Genomic DNA, 10290 nt, shown 5'->3' with positions numbered 1-10290 from the left:
CTTTGTCTGAATATGTAATATATGAGATCTAGGGCTGTGCTTTATATTACCGAATATAATCCCTAATCTGAAATGTGTCCAATCCTGTAACCTGGGTGACCTGTTTTAACTAAAGACGTTGATGAGATCAGGCTGTCAGCGAGTAGGCACATGACATAACTTCTGTACTGTTATTTTATACAAAATAAATTCAAATATCTCTATCGGAACAGAGCTAATTGCCCTTTTAATTATAATCCTATGGTCACTAAGGAACTCACAATATCACACATTTATAGTATGGATCTAAAATCTGACTGGTTATTCTGATGCCTGGCCCTTCCACACATTTCCAGCAAGCGTGTCCAGACAAGCAGGCGTACTATGGGTCTCTATGCGCCGGCATCCCCCCATCCCCCCTCCTTCACCCCCTCTCTCTGCCAGGGAAGCAGAGGATCTTGGGATGCATACTGCAGCCTCCTGCCCGCCCTCCTCCTTCTCCTCGGCGCTCCTGAGCACAAGTGCATGATGTGTAGGATATCAATGTAACTTAACTGATGAAAGTAATACCTCCGTCTCCTGGCATTTACTTGTTTATCTTTAGCCGGAGAACAGGAAGAAAAGAGGAAGAAAAAACAGGAAGAGGGAGAAAAAAAACATTCAAGCTCCATTGCACATTCTGCGCGAGAGAGATAGACAGAGAGACACGAAAAAACAAAAGGCAGCCACTGAAATTTGCATGGTGCTCAATTATACATTAGCGAACATCACTTGGCAATCTGTTCATATCAATTTAATTGGATTTTAATACTGCCTCTGATCTTGTTTTCTAATTAACAGCAGCAGCTGGCAATAAAGCAGAACCATGCACCCAGCAACACCTTTGATCCAGGCCATATGGAGTTCCTTAGAGCTCATTGGGGGAAAAAATCAGTCACCAAATATGGGCCTATGACAAGCCCAGCACAAGAAGGGAGGGGGGTAGTGGGTAGTTGGGCATGGGGGGTGGCACAGGAGTGTGTGTGTGGTGTGGGTGGGATTGGAAGTTGTGTGTGTGTGTATGTGGGTGCGTGTGTGTGTGTGTGTGTGTGTGTGTGTGTGTGTGTGTGCGCGCGCCTGTGTGTGTGTGCCAGGGGCGGAGGGACAAGCGCGACCCCCAGATGGCCGGATATTGCTCCTGCTAGCGCCTTCATTGATTCATTTCTCTTTTGATTGGTTGTCATTACTGATAAATAAAACATGATCTTGGAATCAAATGCAAATCAGCTTCTGAGCTTTAGGGAAATGTTAATTGCTTTTTCAAATCTGTTTATTTCTACCCTTGTTGCCCTCAACTTTGGATTTGAGGAGGGACCTAGTAGAACCAAGGAAGGAATGAAGGAAGGAAGGAGAGAGAGTGTTTAAAAAAAATCTTCCCTCTCTCAGGCTTCAAGAGCAGAGATGTGAGTTGTTTGTCTCACTGGCTGAGCAGGTAGTGAGGATGGGGAACATTGCTCATACCCATGACAATGTTACTCTTAACACCGTTTTATTGGAATGTGGCAAATACAGTTCTCACACCCCTTGACTTTTTCCACATTTTGTTGTGTCACAGCCTGAATGTATAATTGATTCAATTGAGATGTTTTGTCACTACACGCAATACACGCAATACCCGCAATACACGCAATACACGCAATACATGCAATACCCCATAATGTCAAAGTGGATTCATGTTTTTAGGAATGTTTCCAAATGAATAAAAATGTAAAGCTGAAATGTCAAGTCAATAAGTATTCAACCCCTTTGGTATGGTAAGCCTCAATAATGCAGGAGTAAAACAACTTGCTTAACAAGTCACATAATAAGTTACATGAACTCACTCTGTGTGCAATAATAGTATTTAACATGCTTTTTGAATGACTACCTCATCTCTGTACCCCACACATGCAATTATCTGTAAGGTCCCTCAGTCAAGCAGTGAATTTCAAACACAGATTCACCCACAAAGACCAGGGAGGTTTTCCAATGCCTCGCAAAAAAAGGGCACCTATTGGTAGATGGGTGTATAAAAAAAGCAGATATTGAATATCCCTTTGACTATGGTGAAGTTATTAATGACACTTTGGATGGGGTATCAATACACCCAGCCAATACAAAGATACAGGCGTCCTTCCTAACTCAGTTGCCGGAGAGGAAGGAAACTTCTCAGGGATTTCACCATGAGGCCAATGGTGACTTTAAAACAGTTAGAGTTTAATGGCTGTGATAGGTGAAAACTGAGGATGAATCAACAACATTGTAGTTACTCCACAATACTAACCTAATTAACAAAGGAAAAAGAAGAAAGACTGCACAGAATAAAACTATTCCAAAACATGCATCTTGTTTGCAACAAGGCACTAAAGTAATACCACAAGATTGTGGCAAAGCAATTCACTTTTTTGTCATGAATACAAATTGTTATGTTTGGGGCAAATACAATACAACACATTACTGAATACAACACTCCATATTTTCAAGCATAGTGGTAGCTGGATCATGTTATGGGTATGGTTGTCATCGTGAAGGACTGGGGAGTTTTTCAGGAAATAAAATAAACGGATTGGAACTAAGCACAGGCAAAATCCTAGAGGAAAACCTGGTTCAGTCTGCTTTCCACCAGACACTGAGAGATTAATTCACCTTTCAGCAGGACAATAACCTAAAACACAAGGCCAAATCTACACTGGAGTTGCTTACCAAAAATACTGTGAATGTTCCCTGGGTGGCTTTAATCTACTTGAAAATCTATTGCAAGACCTGAAAATGGTTGTCTAGCAATGATCAACGACGAATTTGATAGCGCTTGAAGAACAATTTTCTAAATAATAATGGGAAAATGTTGCACAATCCAGTGTGGACAGCTCTTAGAGAATTACCCAGAAACACTCACAGCTGTAGGTGCTTCTACAAAGTATTGACTCAGCGGAGTGAAGACTTATGTAAATGAGATACAGTATTTCTGTATTTCATTTTCAATAAATTTGCCAACATTTCAAAAAATATGTTTTCACTTTGTCATTATGGGGTATTGTCTGTAGATGGGTGAGAAAAAACAATAATGTAATCGACTTTGAATTTATGCCGTAACACAACAAAATGTGGAATAAGTCAAGGGGTATGAATGCTTTCTGAAGGCACCGTACTAGCCAAACACCATGTCAGCTTTCGGACAAAACATGTCCAATCACCACGCTATATTTAAACACTGGTTTCTTAGACAACTTACAGACCACCTAAAGAGGTTGAGCAATATGTCATTTTTATTTAATTGAATTAGTAAAATATCTGTTTTACATTTTGATCCCATTACATAATATACCAGAAATATACACATTTGGAAAAGGACAATTTGGAAAGTTAAACATCAGAAATGTTCCTGATAGAAATGTCAGTTTCTGATTAATTTAGAGTGTTTGATAACTACTTCTGCATTCTAGATAACTTTAGTAAGCCATCCCTGACATGTTAGCTAGCTAGGTAGCGTCAAGGTCTGCTCTCTCTCTGGCTTTGTCTAAAGTTGACAGAGCTGCCGGCATCACGGTCTCTATGTTACTCACATTAATCCCTTCCACCTCACCTCTTTCTCTTCCCTTCCCTCCCTTCATCATATTTCATTCACCTCGCTCCCTTTCTCTTTCTCTCTGAGTGTTTTTTCAAAATGCTCTGAGTACGTAAATTGGAGCACGGGAGGGTTGGTTTGACTCCGTTTTGCGATACTTTTTTTGAGCTGAAGTGAGAGAAAAAACACTCCGACTTTGAAATTAAATGTTGCCTATTCACTTCTCATTTGTTTACTGACTACAATATTTTATCGTGATACGTAAATAAATACATGCTGTATTAATTTTGGCATGTTTACCTGCCTACTTATTGTGGATAGAAAGCCCATAACAAGACAAAAGGGTTAACTGGCTAGCTACTAGAACTGTTTACTAGCCAGATAGCCAGAAAGAATTCTTAGCTACTCATGAAAAATGTACATCTACCTTGCATAACATTAGTTTTAGGTCATTTTTGACTGTTTAATTAGTTAATTAATTAATTTGTTTATTAATTAATTAGTATTACTATTCACATATCTAGCTGATTATCATGAAGTAAATCATTTGCTTTGTGCATATCGTGTTTCATCTATTGTTGCCTGTGTCCTGGCTGGAAGAAGGTTCAGTGAATAGGGAGATGCAGCATGAGGTAATACAGTAGCGGGAGTGCAAGTGCTTCTCACACAAGAACGTACTCAAGAGAATATGGTCGGAGAGTGCATTCAGAGCATGAGAGTGTGGAGGTAGAATGCATATCGAGAAACACTCTCTGTCTCTCCCCCAATATTTTGACAATTCTCACCTCCATGTCTGTTTCTGAGCTAATTGAAGCTGTTTCACGGCGACACCACCTAATGATGTTCAGTGACTCAGAGCCAATATTCTCCCATGCAGCCCAGCCTCAAAGATGCCTCAGAGCTGCCTGGTGGCTGATGGTAGGAGACAGTGGCTCAGCCCCACCTCAACACTTACAACACTAATTGTTATTAATGCTGCTGATCACAACCCACCAAGGCCAACGTGTGTGTGTGAGTGTGAGAGAGTATGTGTGTGTGAGAGAGATGCATAGAGAGTGTGTGAGTGTGAGTGTGAGAGAGTATGTGTGTGTGAGAGAGATGCATAGAGAGTGTGTGAGTGTGTGAGCCAGAGAGAGATGAGCAAGCCAACGCTGGAGTCTCCTTGATGTGTTTTTCCTTTATCCTCTCCCTCTTCCTTATTTCACCTTTTCTGTGAAGCGGACAATTGAGGGGGATAATCACAGAAGAAGGATACAAGGGAAGAAAGAGGGAGTAGAGAGGAGGAGGAGAGAAGGGAGGAGGAGGAGGAGGAGGAGGAGAGAAATATGTTGTGCATCAGGCCCTCCACAGAGGTATTAGCTGATTCACCATCCCCAGGAAGCCAAGGTCTTCATTTGGACATCTAGGACTGTTATGTGGAGAATTCTAATTTGCAATTAGGAAGATTAACCAAATCTTGGGAATAAAAAAGATTATTGACTTATATAATAAAATCAACAATGTGGGCCCTGGTTAAATAATCATTGGCTGGGCTGGATAGAGAGGCAGTGTGCCAGTATGGGAAAGGAGGGTTAGCTGAATCCAATACCGGGGTACTTAGAGAAACCCCCCCAAAACAACAGAAACACTTAGAGAAACACGTGACTGATCACACAGTCCTCATGAATCTCAATGTTCAACACTTCACTTATGGATCTACTGAAGCCTTGTTCTTATTGGCCACATTGGTGCCTAAGTGGCGATTAGGCCTACTTATAAAGATGATCTGACAAATTTGACTTTTAGCAATTACTAGTTAATAATTTTACGAATCCATGTATATTGTAGAGGCTAATTCTACAAAGCAGTTGATGATATTCCTGCCAATGCTTGATACACTTTTCTATTTAGTTAGGACTTCCACAAGTACAGTAGCAGGCAGACACACAGACAGATGTTAGGTTGAGAGGGCATGGGTAAGATTTAGTTTGCATTGCTTTGCTTTTCTTCTCCCTGTGCATGTTGGTTTTTTAGTGTCACTCAATTTCCCTGTGCAAAGTTTAGGGGTTTCATTCTACAATATTATCCCAGTTTAGAGAGTCTCTCTTATGCAAAGTCAATGAAGTGGGGAACGGTGTTCAGGAAAGAGGGTTCAGAGGGAGAGAAAATAGAGGAGAGGGTGAAGTGTTTGCGATGGGGAGCGATTTCTAACACAAACAAGCCCTTTAACTACCCACTCTGCTCTGTCCTGAAGACTTCATTATAGACACAATGCATAAATCTACATCGAAATCTGGAATTCTTTCCTCAAAATGTCATACTTTCAGGTATTTCTACATCCCCAAGTAGCAGGAAATGGTGCATATTACATGATAAATGGGAGCGTTTTTATTGCGGAACGATTTTAAACCCATATAGGTGTTTGTGCACACAACTCTGAGGATAAACTGTATGACTTACAATATGGGCCATCTTTCGTTGAAGGGTAATTTGGATAACAATTAACTGGACAGTCACTGTCTTAAGGTAATCAAATCAATCAAATATGAACCAATTCACTAGAGGGAAAGAAAAAACAGCCATGCAAATCTGTGAAGGTTAGAGTAGTAGTTGTGTTTAAAACTATTTCATCATCATCTTGACACAGTATAATATCTCCGGCTAGGTATTCTGTCCATTTCTCATGACAATGAACAATATGGCCATTATGCCCTGTAAACCTTGATGATGGGCATTTTATCAAGTCAAATCATAGTTTTCTCAATAGACTATAGGACACAGACATCCATATGAAGTACCAGAGAAAATAATAGTACATAATTCTTTGGCTTCATCCCAAAAGGCACCCTATTCACTACATAGTGCACTACTTTAGAACAATTCCCATATGGCTCTGCTCAAAGTAGTGCACTATAGAGGGAATAGGGTGCCATTTGAGATGAACCCTTTGCCTTTGGAGATACAGAGTGGTCTTGGACGTCTTCTATTGTTGAGATACGCTAAAAAGAACAGGAAAGGCAGAGTGGTCAGAGTGGTTTGTGGTTTAGATGTTTATGTTGTTCAGATGTTTGTATGTTGTATGTCATTCAGAATGTTTATGGTTGTCATTCTGAGGTTATTTGTTTCACATAACCTTCCAGCTTATTATTTAACAAAAAGTACTACAAAAAATAAATACTTTTTTCAAGCACACTGTTCCACCTCTTAAAAATGTATATATTTACATGTTTTTGCCCCCAAAAAGTAAAGGGACGAAGCCCTGTCCTGCAGTCAAATGGCCAAATCGCCTCATGAGTGGAAAATTATTAATATTTTTCATAATTTCCTAATTAATAAATGTTTTTTTTTTTTTATCAGGTGTTTATGTCAAACGGTTTTGTTATATTTCAGTCTTCTGTGATGTATATAAAGTGTAATATTGGGATGCAAACTCAAAATGTAATAGATTTCCCCTCTATATCTGACATGGTACAGGTGTCTTGTTTTTTTAAGCCCATAACCATGTGTGTGAGGTGTTACTTCTGTTTCAAAGTAGATTTGTTTAAAACTACCCAGAAACACTCTGTGTGACCCTGATTTAGCCCACTGCAGTAAAAGGTTAAACCTTATGAAAAGACAAAATGTAGTCCATCTCAGTAACGTATCATCTCCATCCCAACTGTAAGTTAAAACTTCTTCAGGATTGGTGGGTCCACTGTGGGACGGTTGAGCTAATGTAGGCTAATGCGATTAGCATGAGGTTGTAAGTAACAACAACATTTCCCAGGACATAGACACATATCTGATATTGGCAGAAAGCTTACATTCTTGTTAATCTAACTGTGGTGTCCAATTTACAGTAGCTGGTACAGTGAAAGAATAACATGCTATTGTTTGAGGAGAGTGCACAGTTTTGAACATGAAACGTTATTAATAAACAAATTAGGCACATTTGGGCAGTCTTGATACAACATTTTGAACATAAATGCAATGGTTCATTGGATCATTCTAAAACTTTGCAAATACACTGCTGCCATCTAGTGGCCAATATCTAAATTGCAACCTGGGCTGGAATAATACATTATGGTCTTTCTCTTGCATTTCAAAGATGATGGTACAAAAAAATACAAAAAACTTTGTATTATCTTTTACCAGATCTAATGTGTTATATTATCCTACATTCCTTTCTCATTTCCACAAACTTGAAAGTGTTTCCTTTCAAATGCTACCAATAAAATGCATATCCTTGCTTCAGGGCCTGAGCTACAGGCAGTTATATTTGGGTATGTCGTTTTAGGCTAACTTTTTTAAATGGGGCCGATCCTTAAGAGGAGACCAACACCCTCCGCTCCTCGGGTTAAAGAAAGAAAATAATACATTTTACAATATGTTTGATTGCGTAGCTGCATTTAGCTGTGGTCGTGATACATCATGTCAGTGGAACTGATATCAAACAAAAAATAAATAGAATCTAAAGAAGTTTGAAAAAGAGAAATAAAAGAGAAAATAAGAGATTATCCAGAGGATAAGGTAACAAAGAATTTGTGAGCCTTGTGTGTGTGTGTGTGTGTGTTTGTGTGTGTTTGTGTGCGTGCGTGGGTGGGTTTGCAAGTGTGTGTGTATATAGATGCGGTTTCATTGGATTAAGGTCTATTGTATGCTGATATAACTAGCCTGAGGGCTTTTCATTTTGAGACGATTTAAGGTATTTTCTGTACAAATTAAATTATTCCCTTCCATTGGCATGTGCGATTTTCAAATGAGCTACTTTCTCTCTATTGTGTGGACGATAAGTAGTAACTAAAAGGTGTTTTCAAAGTGTAGATGGAACCTTTTCTGTTAACAACAATTTCCTATTTTGTGTGTATAGTTACAGCTAGTAGTGGGGATAGTGGCATGCATGTATTCTCCGTGGGATCTCTCATATTGTTGTAAATACATTTGAAATAGCCAAGAAAGCATTAAGTTATGCGTTCCAAATGACACCCTATTCCGTATGTAGTGCACTACTTTTGACCAGAACCCATAAGGCTTTGGTCAAAAGTAGTGCACCATGAAAGGAATAGGGTGCCATTTGGAACATACGGTATATAGATCCGGTGGGCAGTAGTGGTTTAGCACAGCGGGATTTTTGAAATAGAGGCCTGGCTGCTTTCATGTAGTGGTTTAGCACAGCAGGGTTTTTGAAATAGAAGCCTGGCTGCTTTCATGGTAAAGACATACAGCTCTATTGTTATGTTCACATAAATGTGTTGTGGTAATGACGTGGCTTTCAAGGGCCAGCACTTTTCTGACTAAAAAGCACCTGTGTGTACGTTTCTGTGTTTGTGTGTGTGTATATGCATGCTAGTTACAGTCTCTAACAAGGTCCAAGAGCTTTTCCTGATGAAATCGTCCTGGCCCTACCTGGGGATGATGGAAGAATTGGCCTGAATGGAGGTTGATGTGGAGAGGGTTCTGGATGATGGTGGTGGCCAGGGGTGATGGGGTTTGAGGTTGACGTGGAGAGGGGTTGGGGATGATGGTGGTGGCCAGGGGTGATGGGGTTTGAGGTTGATGGAGAGGGGTTGGAGAGGATGGTGGTGTCCAGGGGTGATGGGGTTTGAGGTTGATGGAGAGGGGTTGGGGATGATGGTGGTGGCCAAGGGTGATGGGGTTTGAGGTTGACGTGGAGAGGGTTGGAGAGCATGGTGGTGGCCAGGGGTGATGGGGTTTGAGGTTGACGTGGAGAGGGTTGGAGAGGATGGTGGTGGCCAGGGGTGATGGGGTTTGAGATTGATGGAGAGGGTTGGGGATGATGGTGGTGGCCAGGGGTGATGGGGTTTGAGGTTGATGGAGAGGGTTGGAGATGATGGTGGTGGCCAGGGGTGATGGGGTTTGAGGTTGACGTGGAAAGGGGTTGGGGATGATGGTGGTGGCCAGGGGTGATGGGGTTTGAGGTTGATGGAGAGGGGTTGGGGATGATGGTGGTGGCCAGGGGTGATGGGGTTTGAGGTTGACGTGGAGAGGGGTTGGGGATGATGGTGGTGGCCAGGGGTGATGGGGTTTGAGGTTGACATGGAGAGGGGTTGGGGATGATGGTGGTGGCCAGGGGTGATGGGGTTTGAGGTTGACGTGGAGAGGGTTGGGGAGGATGGTGGAGGGGCTTGGGGAGCTGCATGTCTGAGGTGGGGGTGGAGGTGGTTGGGGGTGATGGTGGCTGAGTGATGTGGTGTCAGTGAGAGTTTACCATATTGAAAGTGAGACCTGATGGGGTAAAAGGTGGAGGCAGTTGGAAATGTTTCGGTATGATGGGGTGTCAGTTGGGGATGATGATATGGAGAGTCAATCAGTGGCGATGATAGTGAGAGTCAGTCAGTGGGGATGATAGTGAGAGTCAGTCAGTGGGGATGATAGTGAGAGTCAGTCAGTGGGGCTGATGATAGTGAGTGACAGTCAGTGGGGATGATGATAGTGAGAGTCAGTCAGTGGGGATGATGATAGTGAGAGTCAGTCAGCGGGGATGATGATAGTGAGAGTCAGTCAGCGGGGATGATGATTGTGAGAGTCAGTGGGGATGATGATAGTGAGAGTCAGTCAGTGGGGATGATGATAGTGAGAGTCAGTCAGTGGGGATGATGATAGTGAGAGTCAGTCAGTGGGGATGATGATAGTGAGAGTCAGTCAGTGGGGATGATGATAGTGAGAGTGAGTCAGTGGGGATGATGATAGTGAGATTCAGTCAGTGGGGATGATGATAGTGAGAGTCAGTAGGTGGGGATGATGATAGT

This window comes from Salvelinus fontinalis, chromosome 16 (genome assembly GCF_029448725.1).
Source record: "Salvelinus fontinalis isolate EN_2023a chromosome 16, ASM2944872v1, whole genome shotgun sequence".
NCBI lineage: Eukaryota > Metazoa > Chordata > Actinopteri > Salmoniformes > Salmonidae > Salvelinus > Salvelinus fontinalis.
The sequence above is the reverse complement of the archived record's forward strand: the minus strand, read 5'-3'. Positions refer to the sequence as shown.